This window comes from Phyllobates terribilis, unplaced genomic scaffold (assembly GCF_046119375.1).
Source record: "Phyllobates terribilis strain yellow unplaced genomic scaffold, ASM4611937v1 Scaffold_3__8_contigs__length_932513732, whole genome shotgun sequence".
Classification (NCBI taxonomy): domain Eukaryota; kingdom Metazoa; phylum Chordata; class Amphibia; order Anura; family Dendrobatidae; genus Phyllobates; species Phyllobates terribilis.
In genome coordinates this window covers 190,465,002-190,492,308 of record NW_027362763.1, presented here as the reverse complement: position 1 = coordinate 190,492,308, position 27,307 = coordinate 190,465,002, and the positions used below count along the sequence as shown (strand labels likewise).

The window sequence follows — 27,307 nt, the reverse complement described above, 5'->3', positions numbered from 1 at the left end:
ACCGCCACGTCTCTTCTGAGGGGAAATAAAAGCATCTTGTTAAGCTACTGTGACCTCCACCACTTTTCCGAGGGGCATTAAAAGCGTCTTGTTAAGCTACTGGGACCTCCACCACTTTTCCGAGGGGCATTAAAACCGTCTTGTTAAGCTACTGGGACCTCCATGTCTCTTCTGAGGGGCATTAAAAGTGTCTTGTTAAACCACTCTGAACTCCACAGCTCTTCCAAGGAGCATTGAAATGTTGTTTTTAATTAACTCTAACCTCCACGACTCTTCGAACGGGCATTGCATTTCCTCCTAATTTTTGGCAGCTTTTGCTTGGAAGGCATAAGCAAATACTATGGGAGACCAACTCCCCAATAATGGGAATAAAGTTTGTAATATGCTGTACTGCATGCCTCTTGTATGGGGCATTGCAAGTTCCTCCGTCTAATTTTTGGCAGCTTTTGCTTGGAAGGCATAAGAAAAGACTATGGGAGACACACTCCCCAATAATGGGAATAATATTTTTAAGATGCTGTACTGCATGGCTCTTGTAAGGGGCATTAAAACCGTCTTGTTAAGCTACTGCGACCTCCACCACTTTTCCGAGGGGCATTAAGACCGTATTGTTAAGCTACTGTGACCTCCACGTCTCTTCTGAGGGGCATTAAAAGCGTCTTGTTAAGCTACTGCGACCTCCACCACTTTTCCAAGGGGCATTAAAACTGTTTTGTTAAGCTACTGTGACCTCCACGTCTCTTCTGAGGGGCATTAAAAACGTCTTGTTAAACTACTGTGACCTCCACCACTTTTCCGAGGGGCATTAAAAGCGTCTTGTTAAGCTACTGGGACCTCCATCACTTTTCCGAAGGGCATTAAAACCGTATTGTTAAGCTACTGGGACCTCCACGTCTCTTCTGAGGGGCATTAAAAGAGTCTTGTTAAGCTACTGTGACCTCCACCACTTTTCCGAGGGGCATTAAGACCGTCTTGTTAAGCTACTGTGACCTCCACGTCTCTTCTGAGGGGCATTAAAAGTGTCTTGTTAAGCTACTGTGACCTCCACCTTTTTTCCGAGGGGCATTAAAAGCGTCTTGTTAAGCTACTGGGATCTCCACCACTTTTCCGAGGGGCATTAAAACCGTCTTGTTAAGCTACTGGGACCTCCATGTCTCTTCTGAGAGGCATTAAAAGCGTCTTGTTAAGCTACTGTGACCTCCACCACTTTTCCGACGGGCATTAAAAGCGTCTTGTTAAGCTACTGGGACCTCCACCACTTTTCCAAGGGGCATTAAAACTGTCTTGTTAAGCTACTGGGACCTCCACGTCTCTTCTTAGGGGCATTAAAAGTGTCTTGTTAAGCTACTGTGACCTCCAGCACTTTTCCGAGGGGCATTAAAAGAGTCTTGTTAAGCTACTGGGACCTCCACTACTTTTTCGAGGGGCATTAAAAGCGTCTTGTTAAGCTACTGGGGCCTCCACCACTTTTCCGAGGGGCATTAAAACCGTCTTGTTAAGCTACTGGGACCTCCATGTCTCTTCTGAGGGGCATTAAAAGTGTCTTGTTAAACCACTCTGAACTCCACAGCTCTTCCAAGGAGCATTGAAATGTTGTTTTTAATTAACTCTAACCTCCACGACTCTTCGAACGGGCATTGCATTTCCTCCTAATTTTTGGCAGCTTTTGCTTGGAAGGCATAAGCAAATACTATGGGAGACCCACTCCCCAATAATGGGAATAAAGTTTGTAATATGCTGTACTGCATGCCTCTTGTACGGGGCATTGCAAGTTCCTCCGTCTAATTTTTGGCAGCTTTTGCTTGGAAGGCATAAGAAAAGACTATGGGAGACACACGCCCCAATAATGGGAATAATATTTTTAAGATGCTGTACTGCATGGCTCTTGTAAGGGGCATTAAAACCGTCTTGTTAAGCTACTGCGACCTCCACCACTTTTCCGAGGGGCATTAAGACCGTCTTGTTAAGCTACTGTGACCTCCACGTCTCTTCTGAGGGGCAATAAAAGCGTCTTGTTAAGCTACTGCGACCTCCACCACTTTTCCAAGGGGCATTAAAACCGTTTTGTTAAGCTACTGTGATCTCCACGTCTCTTCTGAGGGGCATTAAAAACGTCTTGTTAAACTACTGTGACCTCCACCACTTTTCCGAGGGGCATTAAAAGCGTCTTGTTAAACTACTGGGACCTCCATCACTTTTCCGAAGGGCATTAAAACCGTATTGTTAAGCTACTGGGACCTCCACGTCTCTTCTGAGGGGCATTAAAAGAGTCTTGTTAAGCTACTGTGACCTCCACCACTTTTCCGAGGGGCATTAAGACCGTCTTGTTAAGCTACTGTGACCTCCACGTCTCTTCTGAGGGGCATTAAAAGTGTCTTGTTAAGCTACTGTGACCTCCACCACTTTTCCGAGGGGCATTAAAAGCGTCTTGTTAAGCTACTGGGATCTCCACCACTTTTCCGAGGGGCATTAAAACCGTCTTGTTAAGCTACTGGGACCTCCATGTCTCTTCTGAGGGGCATTAAAAGCGTCTTGTTAAGCTACTGTGACCTCCACCACTTTTCCGACGGGCATTAAAAGCGTCTTGTTAAGCTACTGGGACCTCCACCACTTTTCCGAGGGGCATTAAAACTGTCTTGTTAAGCTACTGGGACCTCCACGTCTCTTCTTAGGGGCATTAAAAGTGTCTTGTTAAGCTACTGTGACCTCCAGCACTTTTCCGAGGGGCATTAAAAGAGTCTTGTTAAGCTACTGGGACCTCCACTACTTTTTCGAGGGGCATTAAAAGCGTCTTGTTAAGCTACTGGGGCCTCCACCACTTTTCCGAGGGGCATTAAAACCGTCTTGTTAAGCTACTGGGACCTCCATGTCTCTTCTGAGGGGCATTAAAAGTGTCTTGTTAAACCACTCTGAACTCCACAGCTCTTCCAAGGAGCATTGAAATGTTGTTTTTAATTAACTCTAACCTCCACGACTCTTCGAACGGGCATTGCATTTCCTCCTAATTTTTGGCAGCTTTTGCTTGGAAGGCATAAGCAAATACTATGGGAGACCCACTCCCCAATAATGGGAATAAAGTTTGTAATATGCTGTACTGCATGCCTCTTGTACGGGGCATTGCAAGTTCCTCCGTCTAATTTTTGGCAGCTTTTGCTTGGAAGGCATAAGAAAAGACTATGGGAGACACACGCCCCAATAATGGGAATAATATTTTTAAGATGCTGTACTGCATGGCTCTTGTAAGGGGCATTAAAACCGTCTTGTTAAGCTACTGCGACCTCCACCACTTTTCCGAGGGGCATTAAGACCGTCTTGTTAAGCTACTGTGACCTCCACGTCTCTTCTGAGGGGCAATAAAAGCGTCTTGTTAAGCTACTGCGACCTCCACCACTTTTCCAAGGGGCATTAAAACCGTTTTGTTAAGCTACTGTGATCTCCACGTCTCTTCTGAGGGGCATTAAAAACGTCTTGTTAAACTACTGTGACCTCCACCACTTTTCCGAGGGGCATTAAAAGCGTCTTGTTAAACTACTGGGACCTCCATCACTTTTCCGAAGGGCATTAAAACCGTATTGTTAAGCTACTGGGACCTCCACGTCTCTTCTGAGGGGCATTAAAAGAGTCTTGTTAAGCTACTGTGACCTCCACCACTTTTCCGAGGGGCATTAATACCGTCTTGTTAAGCTACTGTGACCTCCACGTCTCTTCTGAGGGGCATTAAAAGTGTCTTGTTAAGCTACTGTGACCTCCACCACTTTTCCGAGGGGCATTAAAAGCGTCTTGTTAAGCTACTGGGATCTCCACCACTTTTCCGAGGGGCATTAAAACCGTTTTGTTAAGCTACTGGGACCTCCATGTCTCTTCTGAGGGGCATTAAAAGCGTCTTGTTAAACTACTGTGACCTCCACCACTTTTCCGAGGGGCATTAAAACCGTCTTGTTAAGCTATTGTGACCTCCACCACTTTTCCGAGGGGCATTAAAAGCGTCTTGTTAAGCTACTGGGACCTGCACCACTTTACCGAGGGGCATTAAAACAGTCTTGTTAAGCTACTGGGACCTCCGCATCTCTTCTGAGGGGCATTAAAAGCGTCTTGTTAAGCTACTGTGACCTCCACCACTTTTCCGACGGGCATTAAAAGCGTCTTGTTAAGCTACTGGGACCTCCACCACTTTTCCGAGGGGCATTAAAACTGTCTTGTTAAGCTACTGGGACCTCCACGTCTCTTCTTAGGGGCATTAAAAGTGTCTTGTTAAGCTACTGTGACCTCCAGCACTTTTCCGAGGGGCATTAAAAGAGTCTTGTTAAGCTACTGGTACCTCCACTACTTTTCTGAGGGGCATTAAAAGCGTCTTGTTAAACTACTGGGACCTCCACGTCTCTTCTGAGGGGCATTAAAAGTGTGTTGTTAAGCTACTGGGACCTCAACGTCTCTTCTGAGGGGCATTAAAAGTGTCTTGTTAAACCACTCTGAACTCCACAGCTCTTCCAAGGGGCATTGAAATGTTGTTTTTAATTAACTCTAACCTCCACGACTCTTCGAACGGGAATTGCATTTCCTCCTAATTTTTGGCAGCTTTTGCTTGGAAGGCATAAGCAAATACTATGGGAGACCCACTCCCCAATAATGGGAATAATGTTTGTAATATGCTGTACTGCATGCCTCATGTAAGGGGCATTGCAAGTTCCTCCGTCCTAATTTTTGGCAGCTTTTGCTTGGAAGGCATAAGCAAAGACTATGGGAGACACACTCCCCAATAATGGGAATAATGTTTTTAAGATGCTGTACTGTATGGCTCTTGTAAGGGGCATTAAAACCGTCTTGTTAAGCTACTGCGACCTCCACCACTTTTCCGAGGGGCATTAAAACCGTCTTGTTAAGCTACTGTGACCTCCACTTCTCCTCTGAGGGGCATTAAAAGCGTCTTGTTAAGCTACTGTGACCTCCACCACTTTTCCGAGGGGCATTTAAAGCGTCTTGCTAAGCTACTGGGACCTCCAACACTTTTCCGAGGGGCAATAAAAGCATCTTGTTAAGCTACTGGGACCTCCATGTCTCTTCTGAGGGGCATTAAAAGCGTCTTGTTAAGCTACTGTGACCTCCACCACTTTTCCGAGGGGCATTAAAAGCGTCTTGTTAAGCTACTGTGACCTCCACCACTTTTCCGAGGGGCATTAAAAGCGTCTTGTTAAGCTACTGGGACCTCCACCACTTTTCCGAGGGGCATTAAAACTGTCTTGTTAAGCTACTGGGACCTCCACGTCTCTTCTGAGAGGCATTAAAAGCGTCTTGTTAAGCTATTGTGACCTCCACCACTTTTCCGAGGGGCATTAAAAGCGTCTTGTTAAGCTACTGTGACCTCCACCACTTTTCCGAGGGGCATTAAAACCGTCTTGTTAAGCTACTGTGACCTCCACCACTTTTCCGAGGGGCATTAAAAGCGTCTTGTAAAGCTACTGGGACCTCCACCACTTTTCCGAGGGGCATTAAAACTGTCTTGTTAAGCTACTGGGACCTCCACGTCTCTTCTGAGAGGCATTAAAAGCGTCTTGTTAAGCTATTGTGACCTCCACCACTTTTCCGAGGGGCATTAAAAGCGTCTTGTTAAGCTACTGTGACCTCCACCACTTTTCCGAGGGGCATTAAAACCGTCTTGTTAAGCTACTGTGACCTCCACCACTTTTCCGAGGGGCATTAAAAGCGTCTTGTTAAGCTACTGGGACCTCCACCACTTTACCGAAGGGCATTAAAACCGTCTTGTTAAGCTACTGGGACCTCCACCACTTTTCCGAGGGGCATTAAAACCGTCTTGTTAAGCTACTGTGACCTCCACCACTTTTCCGAGGGGCATTAAAAGCGTCTTGTTAAGCTACTGGGACCTCCACCACTTTTCCGAGGGGCATTAAAACTGTCTTGTTAAGCTACTGTGACCTCCACGTCTCTTCTGAGTGGCATTAAATGCGTCTTGTTAAGCTACTGTGACCTCCACCACTTTTCCGATCGGCATTAAAAGCGTCTTGCTAAGCTACTGGGACCTCCACCACTTTTCCGAGGGGCATTAAAACCGTCTTGTTAAGCTACTGGGACCTCCACGTCTCTTCTGAGGGGCATTAAAAGTGTCTTGTTAAACCACTCTGAACTCCACAGCTCTTCCAAGGGGCATTGAAATGTTGTTTTTAATTAACTCTAACCTCCACGACTCTTCGAACGGGAATTGCATTTCCTCCTAATTTTTGGCAGCTTTTGCTTGGAAGGCATAAGCAAATACTATGGGAGATCCACTCCCCAATAATGGGAATAATGTTTGTAATATGCTGTACTGCATGCCTCTTGCAAGGGGCATTGCAGGTTCCTCCATCCTAATTTTTGGCAGCTTTTGCTTGGAAAGCATAAGCAAAGACTATGGGAGACACACTCCCCTATAATGGGAATAATGTTTTTAAGATGCTGTACTGTATGGCTCTTGTAAGGGGCATTAAAACCGTCTTGTTAAGCTACTGCGACCTCCACCACTTTTCCGAGGGGCATTAAAACCGTCTTGTTAAGCTACTGTGACCTCCACGTCTCTTCTGAGGGGCATTAAAAGCATCTTGTTAAGCTACTGGGACCTCCACCACTTTCCGAGGGGCATTAAAACCGTCTTGTTAAGCTACTGGGACCTCCACGTCTCTTCTGAGGGGCATTAAAAGAGTCTTGTTAAGCTACTGTGACCTCCACCACTTTTCCGAGGGGCATTAACACCGTCTTGTTAAGCTACTGTGACCTCCACCACTTTTCCGAGGGGCATTAAAAGTGTCTTGTTAAGCTACTGGGACCTCCACCACTTTATCGAGGGGCATTAAAATCGTCTTGTTAAGCTACTGGGACCTCCACGTCTCTTCTGAGGGGCATTAAAAGCGTCTTGTTAAGCTACTGTGACCTACACTACTTTTCCAAGGGGCATTAAAAGCGTCTTGTTAAGCTACTGGGATCTCCACGTCTCTTCTGAGGGGCATTAAAAGCGTCTTGGTAAGCTACTGTGACCTCCACCACTTTTCCGAGGGGCATTAAAAGCGTCTTGTTAAGCTACTGGGACCTCCACCACTTTTCCGAGGGGCATTAAAACCGTCTTGTTAAGCTACTGGGACCTCCATGTCTCTTCTGAGGGGCATTAAAAGTGTCTTGTTAAACCACTCTGAACTCCACAGCTCTTCCAAGGGGCATTGAAATGTTGTTTTTAATTAACTCTAACCTCCACGACTCTTCGAACGGGCATTGCATTTCCTCCTAATTTTTTGCAGCTTTTGCTTGGAAGGCATAAGCAAATACTATGGGAGACCCACTCCCCAATAATGGGAATAAAGTTTGTAATATGCTGTACTGCATGCCTCTTGTACGGGACATTGCAAGTTCCTCCGTCCTAATTTTTGGCAGCTTTTGCTTGGAAGGCATAAGAAAAGACTATGGGAGACACACTCCCCAATAATGGGAATAATATTTTTAAGATGCTGTACTGTATGGCTCTTGTAAGGGGCATTAAAACCGTCTTGTTAAGCTACTGCGACCTCCACCACTTTTCCGAGGGGCATTAAAACCGTCTTGTTCAGCTACTGTGACCGCCACGTCTCTTCTGAGGGGAATTAAAAGCATCTTGTTAAGCTACTGTGACCTCCACCACTTTTCCGAGGGGCATTAAAAGCGTCTTGTTAAGCTACTGGGACCTCCACCACTTTTCCGAGGGGCATTAAAACCGTCTTGTTAAGCTACTTGGACCTCCATCACTTTTCCGAGGGGCATTAAAACCGTATTGTTAAGCTACTGGGACCTCCAAGTCTCTTCTGAGGGGCATTAAAAGAGTCTTGTTAAGCTACTGTGACCTCCACCACTTTTCCGAGGGGCATTAAAACCGTCTTGTTAAGCTACTGGGACCTCCACCACTTTTCCGAGGGGCATTAAAACCGTCTTGTTAAGCTACTGGGACTTCCACGTCTCTTCTGAGTGGTATTAAAAGTGTCTTGTTAAACCACTCTGAACTCCACAGCTCTTCCAAGGGGCATTGAAATGTTGTTTTTAATTAACTCTAACCTCCACGACTCTTCGAACGGGCATTGCATTTCCTCCTAATTTTTGGCAGCTTTTGCTTGGAAGGCATAAGGAAATACTATGGGAGACCCACTCCCCAATAATGGGAATAATGTTTGTAATATGCTGTACTGCATGCCTCTTGTAAGGGGCATTGCAAGTTCCTCCATCCTAATTTTTGGCAGCTTTTGCTTGGAAGGCATAAGCAAAGACTATGGGAGACACACTCCCCAATAATGGGAATAATGTTTTTAAGATGCTGTACTGTATGGCACTTGTAAGGGGCATTAAAACCGTCTTGTTAAGCTACTGCGACCTCCACCACTTTTCCGAGGGGCATTAAGACCATCTTGTTAAGCTACTGTGACCTCCACGTCTCTTCTGAGGGGCATTAAAAGCGTCTTGTTAAGCTACTGTGACCTCCACCACTTTTCCGAGGGGCATTAAAAGCGTCTTGTTAAGCTACTGGGATCTCCACCACTTTTCCGAGGGGCATTAAAACCGTCTTGTTAAGCTACTGGGACCTCCAAGTCTCTTCTGAGGGGCATTAAAAGCGTCTTGTTAAACTACTGTGACCTCCACCACTTTTCCGACGGGCATTAAAAGCGTCTTGTTAAGCTACTGGGACCTCCACCACTTTTCCGAGGGGCATTAAAACTGTCTTGTTAAGCTACTGGGACCTCCACGTCTCTTCTTAGGGGCATTAAAAGTGTCTTGTTAAGCTACTGTGACCTCCAGCACTTTTCCGAGGGGCATTAAAAGAGTCTTGTTAAGCTACTGGTACCTCCACTACTTTTCTGAGGGGCATTAAAAGCGTCTTGTTAAACTACTGGGACCTCCACGTCTCTTCTGAGGGGCATTAAAAGTGTGTTGTTAAGCTACTGGGACCTCAACGTCTCTTCTGAGGGGCATTAAAAGTGTCTTGTTAAACCACTCTGAACTCCACAGCTCTTCCAAGGGGCATTGAAATGTTGTTTTTAATTAACTCTAACCTCCACGACTCTTCGAACGGGAATTGCATTTCCTCCTAATTTTTGGCAGCTTTTGCTTGGAAGGCATAAGCAAATACTATGGGAGACCCACTCCCCAATAATGGGAATAATGTTTGTAATATGCTGTACTGCATGCCTCATGTAAGGGGCATTGCAAGTTCCTCCGTCCTAATTTTTGGCAGCTTTTGCTTGGAAGGCATAAGCAAAGACTATGGGAGACACACTCCCCAATAATGGGAATAATGTTTTTAAGATGCTGTACTGTATGGCTCTTGTAAGGGGCATTAAAACCGTCTTGTTAAGCTACTGCGACCTCCACCACTTTTCCGAGGGGCATTAAAACCGTCTTGTTAAGCTACTGTGACCTCCACTTCTCCTCTGAGGGGCATTAAAAGCGTCTTGTTAAGCTACTGTGACCTCCACCACTTTTCCGAGGGGCATTTAAAGCGTCTTGCTAAGCTACTGGGACCTCCAACACTTTTCCGAGGGGCAATAAAAGCGTCTTGTTAAGCTACTGGGACCTCCATGTCTCTTCTGAGGGGCATTAAAAGCGTCTTGTTAAGCTACTGTGACCTCCACCACTTTTCCGAGGGGCATTAAAAGCGTCTTGTTAAGCTACTGTGACCTCCACCACTTTTCCGAGGGGCATTAAAAGCGTCTTGTTAAGCTACTGGGACCTCCACCACTTTTCCGAGGGGCATTAAAACTGTCTTGTTAAGCTACTGGGACCTCCACGTCTCTTCTGAGAGGCATTAAAAGCGTCTTGTTAAGCTATTGTGACCTCCACCACTTTTCCGAGGGGCATTAAAAGCGTCTTGTTAAGCTACTGTGACCTCCACCACTTTTCCGAGGGGCATTAAAACCGTCTTGTTAAGCTACTGTGACCTCCACCACTTTTCCGAGGGGCATTAAAAGCGTCTTGTAAAGCTACTGGGACCTCCACCACTTTTCCGAGGGGCATTAAAACTGTCTTGTTAAGCTACTGGGACCTCCACGTCTCTTCTGAGAGGCATTAAAAGCGTCTTGTTAAGCTATTGTGACCTCCACCACTTTTCCGAGGGGCATTAAAAGCGTCTTGTTAAGCTACTGTGACCTCCACCACTTTTCCGAGGGGCATTAAAACCGTCTTGTTAAGCTACTGTGACCTCCACCACTTTTCCGAGGGGCATTAAAAGCGTCTTGTTAAGCTACTGGGACCTCCACCACTTTACCGAAGGGCATTAAAACCGTCTTGTTAAGCTACTGGGACCTCCACCACTTTTCCGAGGGGCATTAAAACCGTCTTGTTAAGCTACTGTGACCTCCACCACTTTTCCGAGGGGCATTAAAAGCGTCTTGTTAAGCTACTGGGACCTCCACCACTTTTCCGAGGGGCATTAAAACTGTCTTGTTAAGCTACTGGGACCTCCACGTCTCTTCTGAGTGGCATTAAATGCGTCTTGTTAAGCTACTGTGACCTCCACCACTTTTCCGATCGGCATTAAAAGCGTCTTGCTAAGCTACTGGGACCTCCACCACTTTTCCGAGGGGCATTAAAACCGTCTTGTTAAGCTACTGGGACCTCCACGTCTCTTCTGAGGGGCATTAAAAGTGTCTTGTTAAACCACTCTGAACTCCACAGCTCTTCCAAGGGGCATTGAAATGTTGTTTTTAATTAACTCTAACCTCCACGACTCTTCGAACGGGAATTGCATTTCCTCCTAATTTTTGGCAGCTTTTGCTTGGAAGGCATAAGCAAATACTATGGGAGATCCACTCCCCAATAATGGGAATAATGTTTGTAATATGCTGTACTGCATGCCTCTTGCAAGGGGCATTGCAGGTTCCTCCATCCTAATTTTTGGCAGCTTTTGCTTGGAAAGCATAAGCAAAGACTATGGGAGACACACTCCCCTATAATGGGAATAATGTTTTTAAGATGCTGTACTGTATGGCTCTTGTAAGGGGCATTAAAACCGTCTTGTTAAGCTACTGCGACCTCCACCACTTTTCCGAGGGGCATTAAAACCGTCTTGTTAAGCTACTGTGACCTCCACGTCTCTTCTGAGGGGCATTAAAAGCATCTTGTTAAGCTACTGGGACCTCCACCACTTTCCGAGGGGCATTAAAACCGTCTTGTTAAGCTACTGGGACCTCCACGTCTCTTCTGAGGGGCATTAAAAGAGTCTTGTTAAGCTACTGTGACCTCCACCACTTTTCCGAGGGGCATTAACACCGTCTTGTTAAGCTACTGTGACCTCCACCACTTTTCCGAGGGGCATTAAAAGTGTCTTGTTAAGCTACTGGGACCTCCACCACTTTATCGAGGGGCATTAAAATCGTCTTGTTAAGCTACTGGGACCTCCACGTCTCTTCTGAGGGGCATTAAAAGCGTCTTGTTAAGCTACTGTGACCTACACTACTTTTCCAAGGGGCATTAAAAGCGTCTTGTTAAGCTACTGGGATCTCCACGTCTCTTCTGAGGGGCATTAAAAGCGTCTTGGTAAGCTACTGTGACCTCCACCACTTTTCCGAGGGGCATTAAAAGCGTCTTGTTAAGCTACTGGGACCTCCACCACTTTTCCGAGGGGCATTAAAACCGTCTTGTTAAGCTACTGGGACCTCCATGTCTCTTCTGAGGGGCATTAAAAGTGTCTTGTTAAACCACTCTGAACTCCACAGCTCTTCCAAGGGGCATTGAAATGTTGTTTTTAATTAACTCTAACCTCCACGACTCTTCGAACGGGCATTGCATTTCCTCCTAATTTTTTGCAGCTTTTGCTTGGAAGGCATAAGCAAATACTATGGGAGACCCACTCCCCAATAATGGGAATAAAGTTTGTAATATGCTGTACTGCATGCCTCTTGTACGGGACATTGCAAGTTCCTCCGTCCTAATTTTTGGCAGCTTTTGCTTGGAAGGCATAAGAAAAGACTATGGGAGACACACTCCCCAATAATGGGAATAATATTTTTAAGATGCTGTACTGTATGGCTCTTGTAAGGGGCATTAAAACCGTCTTGTTAAGCTACTGCGACCTCCACCACTTTTCCGAGGGGCATTAAAACCGTCTTGTTCAGCTACTGTGACCGCCACGTCTCTTCTGAGGGGAATTAAAAGCATCTTGTTAAGCTACTGTGACCTCCACCACTTTTCCGAGGGGCATTAAAAGCGTCTTGTTAAGCTACTGGGACCTCCACCACTTTTCCGAGGGGCATTAAAACCGTCTTGTTAAGCTACTTGGACCTCCATCACTTTTCCGAGGGGCATTAAAACCGTATTGTTAAGCTACTGGGACCTCCAAGTCTCTTCTGAGGGGCATTAAAAGAGTCTTGTTAAGCTACTGTGACCTCCACCACTTTTCCGAGGGGCATTAAAACCGTCTTGTTAAGCTACTGGGACCTCCACCACTTTTCCGAGGGGCATTAAAACCGTCTTGTTAAGCTACTGGGACTTCCACGTCTCTTCTGAGTGGTATTAAAAGTGTCTTGTTAAACCACTCTGAACTCCACAGCTCTTCCAAGGGGCATTGAAATGTTGTTTTTAATTAACTCTAACCTCCACGACTCTTCGAACGGGCATTGCATTTCCTCCTAATTTTTGGCAGCTTTTGCTTGGAAGGCATAAGGAAATACTATGGGAGACCCACTCCCCAATAATGGGAATAATGTTTGTAATATGCTGTACTGCATGCCTCTTGTAAGGGGCATTGCAAGTTCCTCCATCCTAATTTTTGGCAGCTTTTGCTTGGAAGGCATAAGCAAAGACTATGGGAGACACACTCCCCAATAATGGGAATAATGTTTTTAAGATGCTGTACTGTATGGCACTTGTAAGGGGCATTAAAACCGTCTTGTTAAGCTACTGCGACCTCCACCACTTTTCCGAGGGGCATTAAGACCATCTTGTTAAGCTACTGTGACCTCCACGTCTCTTCTGAGGGGCATTAAAAGCGTCTTGTTAAGCTACTGTGACCTCCACCACTTTTCCGAGGGGCATTAAAAGCGTCTTGTTAAGCTACTGGGATCTCCACCACTTTTCCGAGGGGCATTAAAACCGTCTTGTTAAGCTACTGGGACCTCCAAGTCTCTTCTGAGGGGCATTAAAAGCGTCTTGTTAAACTACTGTGACCTCCACCACTTTTCCGAGGGGCATTAAAATCGTCTTGTTAAGCTATTGTGACCTCCACCACTTTTCCGAGGGGCATTAAAAGCGTCTTGTTAAGCTACTGGGTCCTCCACCACTTTACCGAGGGGCATTAAAACAGTCTTGTTAAGCTACTGGGACCTCCGCGTCTCTTCTGAGGGGCATTAAAAGCGTCTTGTTAAGCTACTGTGACCTCCACCACTTTTCCGAGGGGCATTAAAAGCGTCTTGTTAAGCTACTGGGACCTCCACCACTTTTCCGACGGGCATTAAAACTGTCTTGTTAAGCTACTGGGACCTCCACGTCTCTTCTTAGGGGCATTAAAAGTGTCTTGTTAAGCTACTGTGACCTCCACCACTTTTCCGAGGGGCATTAAAAGACTCTTGTTAAGCTACTGGGACCTCCACTACTTTTCCGAGGGGCATTAAAAGCGTCTTGTTAAACTACTGGGACCTCCACGTCTCTTCTGAGGGGCATTAAAAGTGTGTTGTTAAGCTACTGGGACCTCAACGTCTCTTCTGAGGGGCATTAAAAGCGTCTTGTTAAACCACTCTGAACTCCACAGCTCTTCCAAGGGGCATTGAAATGTTGTTTTTAATTAACTCTAACCTCCACGACTCTTCGAACGGGCATTGCATTTCCTCCTAATTTTTGGCAGCTTTTGCTTGGAAGGCATAAGCAAATACTATGGGAGACCCACTCCCCAATAATGGGAATAATGTTTGTAATATGCTGTACTTCATGCCTCTTGTAAGGGGCATTGCAAGTTCCTCCGTCCTAATTTTTGGCAGCTTTTGCTTGGAAGGCATAAGCAAAGACTATGGGAGACACACTCCCCAATAATGGGAATAATGTTTTTAAGATGCTGTACTGTATGGCTCTTGTAAGGGGCATTAAAACCGTCTTGTTAAGCTACTGCGACCTCCACCACTTTTCCGAGGGGCATTAAAACCGTCTTGTTAAGCTACTGTGACCTCCACGTCTCTTCTGAGGGGCATTAAAAGCGTCTTGTTAAGCTACTGTCACCTCCACCACTTTTCCGAGGGACATTAAAAGCTTCTTGTTAAGCTACTGGGACCTCCACCACTTTTCCGAGGGGCATTAAAACCGTCTTGTTAAGCTACTGGGACCTCCACGTCTCTTCAAAGGGGCATTAAAAGCGTCTTCTTAAGCCACTCTGAACTCCACAGCTCTTCCAAGGGGCATTGAAATGTTGTTTTTAATTACCTCTAACCTCCACGACTCTTCCAACAGGCATTGCATTTCCTCCTAATTTTAGTCAGCTTTTGCTTTTCAATGCAAAGGCGAAAACTAAGGGAGACCCACTCCCCAATGTTATGCACACGCCCGGACTGACTGGCGTGTGCGGGTGTTGTGGTTCCACTGGACCATGGACCGGAGAGTGCCTGGAGGGGCGTGACTAAGTATCTGGCCGATCCGACCAAGGTGGCACGACGGCATACGACGCCAGTGCACCAGGGAGAAATCGGGCAGAGGGACCAGGTGCTACTCCAGGTCAAACTCCGGACACGGGGGTTGACCCACACTGGGATTACTGGAACAGGCAGGTTAGGCTGCCACAGACTGGTGGATGTAAGCAAACACGGCAGGTATGCAGATGGGTGGATACAGGCGAGTATGCAGGCAGGGAGGTACTGGCCGAAAGGACGGGCTGGAGCACAGAGAGGTTAAGACCCAGTACAGACTGGGTCACAGAACCGCAGATGCGGTAGACAACCACAGCAGAGCGGGAACGCCCGAAGCGGTGGGCAAGAACAGAGCAGGACGGGGCTGCAGGAGCAGCGAGCACAAGCAGGGCAGGACAGGACTGCCGGAGCAGCGGGCAGAAGCAGGGCAGGGCGGAAACCGCAGAAGCAGTAAGCAAGATAAGAGCAGAGCAGAAACCGCAGGAGCGGCAAGCAAGGCAAGAGCAGAGTGAAAACCGCAAGAGCGGCAAGCTAAGCAGGAGCAGAGCGGACACCGCAAGAGTGGTAAACAAGGCAGGAGCAGAGCAGAAACCGCAAGAGCGGCAAGCTAAGCAGGAGCAGAGCGGACACCGCAGAGCGGTAAACAAGGCAGGAGCAGAGTAGAAACCGCAAGAGCGGCAAGCTAAGCAGGAGCAGAGCGGTAAACAAGGCAGGAGCAGAGCAGAAACCGCAAGAGCGGCAAGCTAAGCAGGAGCAGAGCGGACACCGCAGAGCGGTAAACAAGGCAGGAGCAGAGCAGAAACCGCAAGAGCGGCAAGCTAAGCAGGAGCAGAGCGGACACCGCAGAGCGGTAAACAAGGCAAGGGGATAGGACTCTGTTCACAAAGAACAGACGGAGAAGGAAAGGCAGAACCAGAAGCACGCACAGTACTTACATAGAAGTAGCGAGCGTACACTAAATTCACAACAGAGGTACAGAGACGACGAGAAGGAATTTAGGAGCGGGTTCAGACTCTGCAGAAAGACGCAGAAAACAGACAGAGAGGGAAAAGGGAGACAAGGTTAAAGTAGAAACGAGGCACAGACAACAGGGAACAGAGGAACGGGAACAGAGACAGCAAGGCAGGAACACAAACAGGACTCTGTTCAGACGGGAACAGATACCACAAGGCAGGAACACAAACAGGACTCTGTTCAGACGGGAACAGATACCACAAGGCAGGGACACAAACAGGACTCTGTTCAGACGGGAACAGATACCGCAAGGCAGAGACACAAACAGGACTCTTTTCAGACGGGAACAGATACCGCAAGGCACAGACAGGCAGATCTAGGAATACGGCCCCTAGAAGGCGAAAGAACAGGCAAGAAGCGTGTTCACAAGAACAGACCACAGTTCAGACACAGAACAGGAAAACAGGATAGGACCTGGCATGTCAGAGACAAAAAGCCAACTGACAAGAAACAATGCTCAGGCGCCATCTTGAGGAAGAAGGTGGTATAAATACCCAAAGATGGACAGCAATAGGCTGAAGGTGCAACAGGGGCGTGTCCGCAGCAGGTACAAGAAACAGGAAGTTCAGCGGGCGTCGCCCTATGCAGCCAAAGTGGAGCAGAGCAGAGCACAAGGAAAGAAGCCAGACCAGGAAGCTGGGCGGGAGATGAAGTTTGCGATCTTGCATGATGAGAGATGGAACACCATGCAAGAACGCCGCCAGGTATGCTACAGTACCCCCCCCCTTACGCCCCCTCTTCTTCAGGCCTGCAAGGATCTTCCGCAGGGAATTTGGGGGCCAATCCCTCTCTTCAAGGAGATTACTTCTATTGTCCACAGGAGGAGACAAAACTGGTCTTATAATCTGGATGGCTAGGATGCGACTTCCCATCCAGCCATCTTCAGCAACAGATGAAACGGGTGAAGTACCAGAAACAGCACACAAAAAAGTCTCTCTACATTTATTTTTAGGCAGCACCCCAAAAAGTTCAGGAGACAACTGGAGGTCCTCTGCCGGGTTGGAGGGGTGCAGAGACTCGGGGGTAGCCTCTGCTTCGGGGTACATCTTGTCAAGCTCACAGGATGAAATGGGCAAAGTATCAGGTACAAGGTGTAGAGAAGACACTGCCTCTTTGTTATGTGGTGGTACCCCGGAGGATTCAGGAAACAACTGGGGGTCCTCCGCCAGGTTGGAGGGATACCGAGACTCGAGGGTAACCTCTGCTTCGGAGTACACAAGGTCAGACTCACTGGAAGAAGCGGGCGAGGTATCAGGTACCGAGTAAAGGAGAGTCTCTGTCCATTCGCTATCAGGTAGCACCCCGGAGGGTTCAGGAGATGACTGGAGGTCCTCCGCCTGGTCGGAGGGGTGTAGAAACTCGGGGGTAACCTCTGCTTCGGAGTACACTAGGTCGGACTCACTGGAAGAAGCGGGCGAGGTATCAGGTACCGAGTAAAGGAGAGTCTCAGTCCATTCGCTATCAGGTAGCACCCCGAAGGGTTCAGGAGACGACTGGAGTTCCTCCGCCTGGTCGGAGGGGTGTAGAGACTCAGGGGTAACCTCTGCTTCGGAGTACACTAGGTCGGACTCACTGGAAGAAGCGGGCGAGGTATCAGGTACAGAGAATAGGAGAGTCTCTGTCCTTTCGCTACCAGGTAGCACCCCGAAGGGTTCTGGAGACAACTGGAGGTCCTCCGCCTGGTCAGAGGGGTGTAGAGACTCGGGAGTAACTACCACTTTGAGGCACCCATTGTCAGGCCCACAGGACTGAGCGGACGAAGTATCGGGTACCGGGTGTAGGGAAGTCTCTCTCCAATTGTCATCGAGTGGTATCCCGGAGGATTCAGGAGGCAACAAGGGGTCCTCCGCCAGGTAGTAGAGGTGTACAGACTCGGAGGTAAACACAGCTTCGGAGCATCCTTGGACATGCACACTGGTTAAAGTGGGTGTAGAATCTGATGCCAGGTGCAGGAAGCTCTCCTGTGTGGACTCTGGATGGGTAGCAGTCTCTTCTGGCTGGAGAACTGGTGCACCACCCACGCACATCACCCGCTGGGGCTTCTCCGGGATACAGAAAGATGAAGCTTCAGTAGGGACTTCAAGGTTGGGGTCAGGAGGTCTCAGGGAGGACAGACCCTGGCGTGACGGCTTGCCTCTGCGTCTAGCACGTCTGGACTGCCTCTTGAGGTTGGGAGCAGTATTCCGGAGAGTGTAGTCATCCTGAGTGGATTCAGGGCAAGCAACAGTCTTTTCGGGCAGGAGAACTTGTGCGCTACCTATGCACATTACCCGTCGGGGCTGCTCCGGGATACAGGGAAGTGAAGCTTCAGCAGGGGCTTCAGGGTTAGGATCATCGAAAGCCAAAAGGAAGGCCACCAGGAAGGCCTGTAGGTCAAGAATGATAGGATCCTGTGCTTCCCATAGGGGGTTGATCCATTCCAAGGCATCACCCGCTAGGTTGGACATTATAAATCCCACCTTAACCCGATCAGAAGAATAAGCATTAGCATAGAACCGGAACTGCAGCAAGCATTGCCACACAAACGCACGGCATTGTTTTGGATCCCCGTAGTACCGTGGTGGATCCGCGGGAGCAGGTGCAGCTTCAGCAGGGACTCCAGGGTTGGGGTCATCGAAGACCATTAGGAAGGCCACCAGGAAGGCCTGCAGGTCAAGGACGATAGGATCCCAAGCTTCCCATAGGGGGGTGACCCACTTCAAGGCATCCCCCGCTAGGTAGTCAATTATAAATGCCACTTTAGACCAATCAGAAGGAAAAGAAAGAGGGTAGAACTTGAAGTGCAGCATGCATTGCTCCACAAATGCACGACTTTGTTTTGGATCCCCATAGTACTGGGGCGGATCCGCAGGAACGGGTGCAGAAAGCTCCATCTGGACGGGTGCGAAATTAGCCTGGAACTCAGCTAGAGAAAAAAAAAAATTTATTTATTTATTTTTAATGCACGTATTAGCTGGAAAACGTCTCAGAGAGCGAAGGCCGTGGGGCTCAACGGGAACCATGGCCTGAGCATGCTGTTATGCACACGCCCGGACTGACTGGCGTGTGCGGGTGTTGTGGTTCCACTGGACCATGGACCGGAGAGTGCCTGGAGGGGCGTGACTAAGTATCTGGCCGATCCGACCAAGGTGGCACGACACCATACGACGCCAGTGCACCAGGGAGAAACCGGGCAGAGGGACCAGGTGCTACTCCAGGTCAAACTCCGGACACGGGGGTTGACCCACACTGGGATTACTGGAACAGGCAGGTTAGGCTGCCACAGACTGGTGGATGTAAGCAAACACGGCAGGTATGCAGATGGGTGGATACAGGCGAGTATGCAGGCAGGGAGGTACTGGCCGAAAGGACGGGCTGGAGCACAGAGAGGTTAAGACCCAGTACAGACTGGGTCACAGAACTGCAGATGCGGTAGACAACCACAGCAGAGAGGGAACGCCCGAAGCGGTGGGCAAGAACAGAGCAGGACGGGGCTGCAGGAGCAGCGAGCACAAGCAGGGCAGGACAGGACTGCCGGAGCAGCGGGCAGAAGCAGGGCAGGGCGGAAACCGCAGAAGCAGTAAGCAAGATAAGAGCAGAGCAGAAACCGCAGGAGCGGCAAGCAAGGCAAGAGCAGAGTGAAAACCGCAAGAGCGGCAAGCTAAGCAGGAGCAGAGCGGACACCGCAAGAGCGGTAAACAAGGCAGGAGCAGAGCAGAAACCGCAAGAGCGGCAAGCTAAGCAGGAGCAGAGCGGACACCGCAGAGCGGTAAACAAGGCAGGAGCAGAGTAGAAACCGCAAGAGCGGCAAGCTAAGCAGGAGCAGAGCGGACACCGCAGAGCGGTAAACAAGGCAGGAGCAGAGCAGAAACCGCAAGAGCGGCAAGCTAAGCAGGAGCAGAGCGGACACCGCAGAGCGGTAAACAAGGCAGGAGCAGAGCAGAAACCGCAAGAGCGGCAAGCTAAGCAGGAGCAGAGCGGACACCGCAGAGCGGTAAACAAGGCAGGAGCAGAGCAGAAACCGCAAGAGCGGCAAGCTAAGCAGGAGCAGAGCGGACACCGCAGAGCGGTAAACAAGGCAGGAGCAGAGCAGAAACCGCAAGAGCGGCAAGCTAAGCAGGAGCAGAGCGGACACCGCAGAGCGGTAAACAAGGCAGGAGCAGAGCAGAAACCGCAAGAGCGGCAAGCTAAGCAGGAGCAGAGCGGACACCGCAGAGCGGTAAACAAGGCAAGGGGATAGGACTCTGTTCACAAAGAACAGACGGAGAAGGAAAGGCAGAACCAGAAGCACGCACAGTACTTACATAGAAGTAGCGAGCGTACACTAAATTCACAACAGAGGTACAGAGACGACGAGAAGGAATTTAGGAGCGGGTTCAGACTCTGCAGAAAGACGCAGAAAACAGACATAGAGGGAAAAGGGAGACAAGGTTAAAGTAGAAACGAGGCACAGACAACAGAGAACAGAGGAACGGGAACAGAGACAGCAAGGCAGGAACACAAACAGGACTCTGTTCAGACGGGAACAGATACCACAAGGCAGGAACACAAACAGGACTCTGTTCAGACGGGAACAGATACCGCAAGGCAGGGACACAAACAGGACTCTGTTCAGACGGGAACAGATACCGCAAGGCAGAGACACAAACAGGACTCTGTTCAGACGGGAACAGATACCGCAAGGCACAGACAGGCAGATCTAGGAATACGGCCCCTAGAAGGCGAAAGAACAGGCAAGAAGCGTGTTCACAAGAACAGACCACAGTTCAGACACAGAACAGGAAAACAGGATAGGACCTGGCATGTCAGAGACAAAAAGCCAACTGACAAGAAACAATGCTCAGGCGCCATCTTGAGGAAGAAGGTGGTATAAATACCCAAAGATGGACAGCAATAGGCTGAAGGTGCAACAGGGGCGTGTCCGCAGCAGGTACAAGAAACAGGAAGTTCAGCGGGCATCGCCCTATGCAGCCAAAGTGGAGCAGAGCAGAGCACAAGGAAAGAAGCCAGACCAGGAAGCTGGGCGGGAGATGAAGTTTGCGATCTTGCATGATGAGAGATGGAACACCATGCAAGAACGCCGCCAGGTATGCTACACCCAATAATGGGTAGAAGGTTTTTAGTGCGCTGTAATCCACGTCTGTTTCAAGGGGCATTGCAGTTCCTCATAATTTTTGGAAAGCCTTCCATTCACTGCTTAGGCCAACAGTGTACAGGAGACCCAGTTGCTATAAATGGAAAAAAAGGTTTAGTTAAGGCCCTCTGACCTCCATGTCATTTCCAAGGGGCATTGGAGTGCCTCAAAATTTTTGGTAGGCATTGCACTCACTGTATGCCCTATAACTGTGTAGCCGAACCGCTCCTTTTGTTACAGAAACATATCCTACAAGACATATGTGGTTGACTGGCCTGATATTGCTGTGAATGGTCCCTGTTCCTCCTGCTCTTTCTCCTTTGCCACTACCTCATCCATCATTTATCACCTGAAGCTTTGTTTTAACGGGAGTCATAGAATTGGGATAGTAGCAGGAAAACATCCAGCAATCCTCGGAGGAGGTAGGATATGCGCCAAAACGCTGACCACCTCAGGCCTAGCCGCTACTACATACATGCGCTTGCATTCCAAGAAAACAAAGCAGATGCTAACTTCTATCATCATCATCATGCTCCTCACCTTGGCACTCTCAACTTCCCTGATGGAGAAGCCAGGGCCCACCGGAGGAGTCTGGTTCTCTGGTGGGCTCATCCAATGCTGCCCTAAAGCAGGCCGGGCTTAGAAAAGTGTGTGGGGGGAAGTTGACAGGAGAAATAGGGGCAGCTGGGGACCGTTTATGGACACCCGGCTGCCTCTAGGCGGCTGGGGACCGTGTGTGGACACCCAGCCGCCCCGTGGCGGCTGGGGACCGAGTGTGAACACCCGGCCGCCGGTCGGCTGGAGACTGAGTATGGATACCAGGCCGCCAACGCAGCCATGACGTGGTGGCCAGATTCCGCCTCCACATGCCTAAAGGCCCAATTTCAAGTGCAAGCCAGCAAGCAGTATGGTATTGCAGCCTGGGGGTGGGTGGGTGGCAGGCTGCATACTTGCGCTTGCATTGCAAGGAATGGGAGAGGTACAATTGAACACTGCCCTGGGACAAAGACTTGAACGGGGATAGTTGCAAGTCTGCAACGACAGGTGCAGGGTGGGAGGCATCTTCACATGTACCATCAACAGGGGTTTGGCATGCACACACTACAGCGGAATAGGCTGTCCTTCCCACTAAATGCACTGGGGAGGGCACAGGTAATGTTTTGGTATGCGCGCTTAATCTTATGTATAAGGCACACGGGGACAAATAGGGGCGGCTGGGGACTGAGTATGGATACCTCGCTGCCGAAGCAGCCATGAGGTAGTGGCCAGCTTTGGCCTCCTCCAAACTAAAAGGCCCCATTTCAAGTGCAAGCTAGCAGTATGGCATTGCAGCCTGGGGGTGGGTGGGTGGCAGGCTGCACACTTACGCTTGCATTAAAAGAAAACAAAGCAGATGCTAACTTCTATCATCATCATCATGCTCCTCACCTTGGCACTCTCAACTCCCCTGATGGAGAAGCCAGGGCCCACCGGAGGAGTCTGGTTCTCTGGTGGGCTCGTCCAATGCTGCCCTAAAGCAGGCCGGGCTAAGAAAAGTGTGTGGGGGGAATTTGACAGGAGAAATAGGGGCGGCTGGGGACCGTTTCTGGACACCCGGCTGCCCCCAGGCGGCTGGGGACCGTGTGTGGACACCTGGCCGCGGGGCGGCTGGGGACCGAGTATGGCCACCCGGCCGTCCCCTGGCGGCTGGGGACCGAGTGTGGACAACCGGCCGCCGGACAGCTGGGGACTGAGTATGGATTCCAGGCCGCCAACGCATCCATGACGTGGTGGCCAGATTCCGCCTCCACATGCCTAAAAGGCCCAATTTCAAGTGCAAGCAGTATGGTATTGCAGCCTGGGGGTGGGTGGGTGGCAGGCTGCACGCTTACGCTTGCATTCCAAGAAAACAAAGCAGATGCTAACTTCTATCATCATCATCATGCTCCTCACCTTGGCACTCTCAACTCCCCTGATGGAGAAGCCAGGGCCCACCGGTGCAGTGGAGTCTGGTTCTCTGGTGGGCTCATCCAATGCTGCCCTAAAGCAGGCCGGGCTAAGAAATGTGTGTGGGGGGAAGTTGACAGGAGAAATAGGGGCGGCTGGGGACCGTTTCTGGACACCCGGCTGCCCCCAGGCGGCTGGGGACCGTGTGTGGACACCCGGCCGCGGGGCGGCTGGGGACCGAGTATGGACACCTGGCCGACCCCTGGCGGCTGGGGACCGAGTGTGGACACCCGGCCGCCGGGCGGCTGGGGACTGAGTATGGATACCAGGCCGCCAACGCAGCCATGATGTGGTGGCCAGATTCCGCCTCCACATGCCTAAAAGGCCCAATTTCAAGTGCAAGCAAGCAGTATGGTATTGCAGCCTGGGGGTGGGTGGGTGGTTGGCTGCATATTTGCACTTGCATTGCAAGGAATGGGGGAGGTACAATTGAACAGTGCCCTGGGACAAGAACTTGCACGGGGATATTTGCAAGTCTGCATTTTCTGATGCGGCAAGGATGACTTCTGAAGGGCACACTTTTAGGCAGTGACCTGGGTGTCAGAGATGCTTCCAGGGGTCTTCCCCATGCTGTTCCCATGTCTTTTCAGCACTGTATGCATGTGTCACACAGCACATGGCCAGATAAGGTTGTAAAATGTTAAAATGACATTTCCCAGTGAATGCATTTGTCACGGTTGAAAGCAATACAAAAGTGCAAAAACGCATAAAAAACGCTACTTGTGAACATAGCCCAAGGTGTGGAGGAGTATTTTTTTGGGGGGTTATTTATTTTACCTTATACACAAGTCTTTACCCTGGAAAGGAAGTTCCTTAACATATTTCACAGGAAAGCAGTTTCAGTTTAGTTTTTGAACGTTTTATTGTGAGCCCATAAAAGTGGCTTAATACCTCTGACCACGTTGTTGACAGCAGTGACCTGGGGGTCAGAAATGCTTCCTGGGGCGATCCCCATGCTGTCCCCATGTCATTTGAGCACTGTCACTATCGTTTTGGGCGCTAGTTAGGCTTTTAAAAGACTGCTGGGGGTGCCGCCACAAAAATGCTCAGGTCTCCCATAGACTAACATTGGGCTCGTTGCTCGGGTCGAGCACCCGAGTATCACGGTGAGCTCGGCCCGAGCTTCGAGCACCCGAGCATTTTAGTGCTCGCTTAACACTTGTTACTTTATGTTTCAGTTTGTGCCAGGACAAATGCTGTATTGTGACGTGGCTAATGATGACTGAAATAAACCAGCCAGACTTTAAATAGAAACGGTTCCTGTGATACCTCAGATTGCTCCTATGTGAGTAGCATTATTACATTGACACATGGGTGGATTACCATCATGGATTTTGATATATATTCATATTTTCCTTTCTGTTTTTATTTTTATGATAGATTTTTTAATCTGTTTTGCAGACATTAGTATAAAAGTGGTCATTTTGTCTGTTAATGTTAATATAATTTAAAAATAGGCCTTACAGAAGCCACATGGGCCATAAACAGCAATAATCAGGTTCTGTCTCACTGACTTTTATGGTAATGATTTCTAAGCATACTCTATGATTTGTGTAGAGATTATTGTATAGGGAGGGGGAAAGTAGAGCTGTGAACTCTCCTATTATGAAGGTTGGATCTCGTGTTATCTAAAAATAGGTCTCAATGTGCATGTACACAGCGCAATTAGCGTGAACAAATGTTACTTGGCATGCTCGTTCACAATAATGGTGCAGTCTAAAAAGACTGTTGATCAGCCATCAAACCTGCAAAAAGCTTGCTCATCGGGTGACACAATCTTTTGGTTTGCCCAACAGATCATCATTCTTGAAAGCTCATCGTCCTGTGCAAACAGAACCTGTGCTGACGAGAACAATGGCAGCCACTGTGCACTGAACATTCTATTACAAATCGATCAGCACTCATCTGAAACGTGCTGACGGCCTGTGGACGTGCCCTTAATTTTCATTGTAATGCTGCCTATCATGATAATGTGATGACTTCTGAAAAGTTATCTATAAAGCACATAAAGTGTCAGTGTCTAATATCAGACCTCATGGCCGGAGTGAAAATGGCAAGATTTTAGGCATATATCACACATGTAAATACACTGGTCAAAAAAATAAAGGGAACACTCAAATAACACATCCTAGATCTGAATGAATGAAATATTCTCATTGAATACTTTGTTCTGTACAAAGTTGAATGCGCTGACAACTAAACCACATAAAAATCATCAATGGAAATCACATTTATTAACCAATGGAGGCCTGGATTTGGAGTCACCTCCAAAATTAAAGTGGAAAAACATACTACAGGCTGATCCAACTTTGATGTAATGTCCTTAAAACAAGTCAAAATGAGGTTCAGTATTGTGTGTGGCCTCCACGTGCCTGTATGACCTCCCTACAACGCCTGGGCATGCTCCTGATGAGGTTGCAGATGGTCTCCTGTGGGATCTCCCCCCAGACCTGGACTAAAGCATCCACCAACTCCTGGACAGTCTGTGGTGCAACGTGACGTTGGTGGATGGAGAGAGACATGATGTCCTAGATGTGCTCAATCGGATTCAGGTCTGGGGAACGGGCGGGCCAGTCCATAGCTTCAATGCCTTCATCTTGCAGGAACTGCTGACACACTCCAGCCACATGAGGACTCCCATTATCCTGCATTAGGAGGAACCCAGGGCCAACCGCACCAGCATATGGTCTCACAATGGGTCTGAGGATCTCATCTTGGTACCTAATGACAGTCAGGCTACCTCTGGCGAGCACATGGAGGGCTGTGCGGCCCTCCAAAGAAATGCCTCCCCACACCATTACTGACCCACTGCCAAACCGGTCATGCTGAAGGATGTTGCAGGCAGCAGATCTCTCTCCACGGTGTCTCCAGACTCTGTCACGTCTGTCACATGTGCTCAGTGTGAACCTGCTTTTATCTGTGAAGAGCACAGGGCACCAGTGGCGACTTTGCCAATCCTGGTGTTCTGTGGCAAATGCCAAGTGTTCTGCACGGTGTTGGGCTGTGAGCACAACCCCCATCTGTGGACGTCGGGCCCTCATATCACCCTCATGGAGTCGGTTTCTAACCATTTGTGCAGACACATGCACATTTGTGGCCTGCTGGAGGTCATTTTGCAGGGCTCTGGCAGTGCTCCTCCTGTTCCTCCTTGCACAAAGGCGGAGGTAGCGGTCCTGCTGCTGGGTTGTTGCCATCCTATGGCCCCCTCCACGTCTCCTGGTATACTGGCCAGTCTCCTGGCAGCGCCTCCAGCCTCTGGACACTACGCTGAGGAGCTTCTCAGTGTCTGCGGCATGGCAAGCTGGATGGCAGCATTCTGCTGTGATCCAGCCTGTCATGTCAATGTAGCAGAGCTGAAGCGGCCCTGGGAACCATGGAAAGGTAAGGATGAGGTTGGTTTATTATTTTACTTTTATTGCAGGAGATCGTTGGCTTCAGCTGGAATGGGCGTGACGGTAAGTACAGTTAAATTTAGAACATTGAAGTATTGTGTCTTTATTTCAATTAAAAGACTTTATTCTGGGTGTTTGTGTTTTTTTTTAACTTTCACTATGGGGTTAGTGATGGGGGTGTCTTATAGACGCCTCTCCATTACTAACCTGGGCTTGATGTCAGCGGGCATTATAAGCTGACATCAACCCCAGCCCTATTACCCCACTGCCACCTCTACAGGGCAGTGGGAAGAGCGAGGCTAAGTGCCAGAATTGGCACATTCTATAGATGCGCCATTTTTGGGGCGACTGACGGCTGGTGTTTCTAGCCTGGGAGGGGGCCAATATTCATGGCATCCTTCCTGGGCTATTAATATCAGCCCCCAGCTGTCTGCCTAGCCTTTGCTAGCTATTAAAATAGGGGGGACCCCCACATCATTTTTTTTTGGGTCCCCCATTTTAATAGCTAGTAAAGGCTAGGTATTCAGCTGGGGGCTGATATTAGTAGCCTGGGAAGCTCCGTGGGTATTACCCCCTTCCCAGGCTTCAAACATCTGCCCCAGCCGTCTGCTTAACCTCCGCTAGAGACTAAAATTACGGGGAACCCCACGCCAATTTTTTTTTTAATAAATCCTTTATTTTAACACTAAATGACAAGTACAGTAACCAACACTGTCACTGTACTAATGATATATGTGACTGACATGTTTCTATCTATCTAATCTATGTGTGATGCTCTATTCTTTCTGCTCTAAATTGTCTGGTACCGGTGTATGCTGCTGCTGAATTGCCGGCCGGCTTTTTTAAAGAGACGGGTGCATGAAAACAATTTTATTTTTTTTTAATAAATCCTTTATTTTAACACTAAATGACAAGTACAGTAACCAACACTGTCACTGTACTTATTATATATGTGACTGACATGTTTCTATCTATCTAATCTATGTGTGATGCTCTATTCTTTCTGTTCTACATTGTCGGGTACCGGTGTATGCCGCTGATGAATTGCCGGCTTTTCATGTTTCACTGTGAGCACTGTTCCCATCGATTTGGACAATCACTGTAATGCCACAACAACCATGGCTGTGACATTACAGTGAGTGACAGACAATCCCTGCATGATTGGTGCTCTAAATAGCGCCAAACATGCAGGACGG

General features: G+C 48.7%; 1 protein-coding gene across 3 annotated transcripts in view; it reads left to right on the top strand.

Annotated features, from left to right (window-relative positions):
- Positions 1–27,307, top strand: part of LOC141258006 (uncharacterized) — a 104,634-nt gene that overhangs the window by 65,790 nt on the left and 11,537 nt on the right. The window contains exon 2 of one of the 3 annotated variants that reach the window (XM_073672997.1): positions 23,898–24,004. The exons of the other annotated variants lie outside the window; for them this stretch is intronic. The gene's annotated coding sequence lies outside the window, so the exon portion shown is untranslated. The remainder of the gene's footprint in view (positions 1–23,897; positions 24,005–27,307) is intronic. 3 annotated transcript variants of the gene reach the window in all.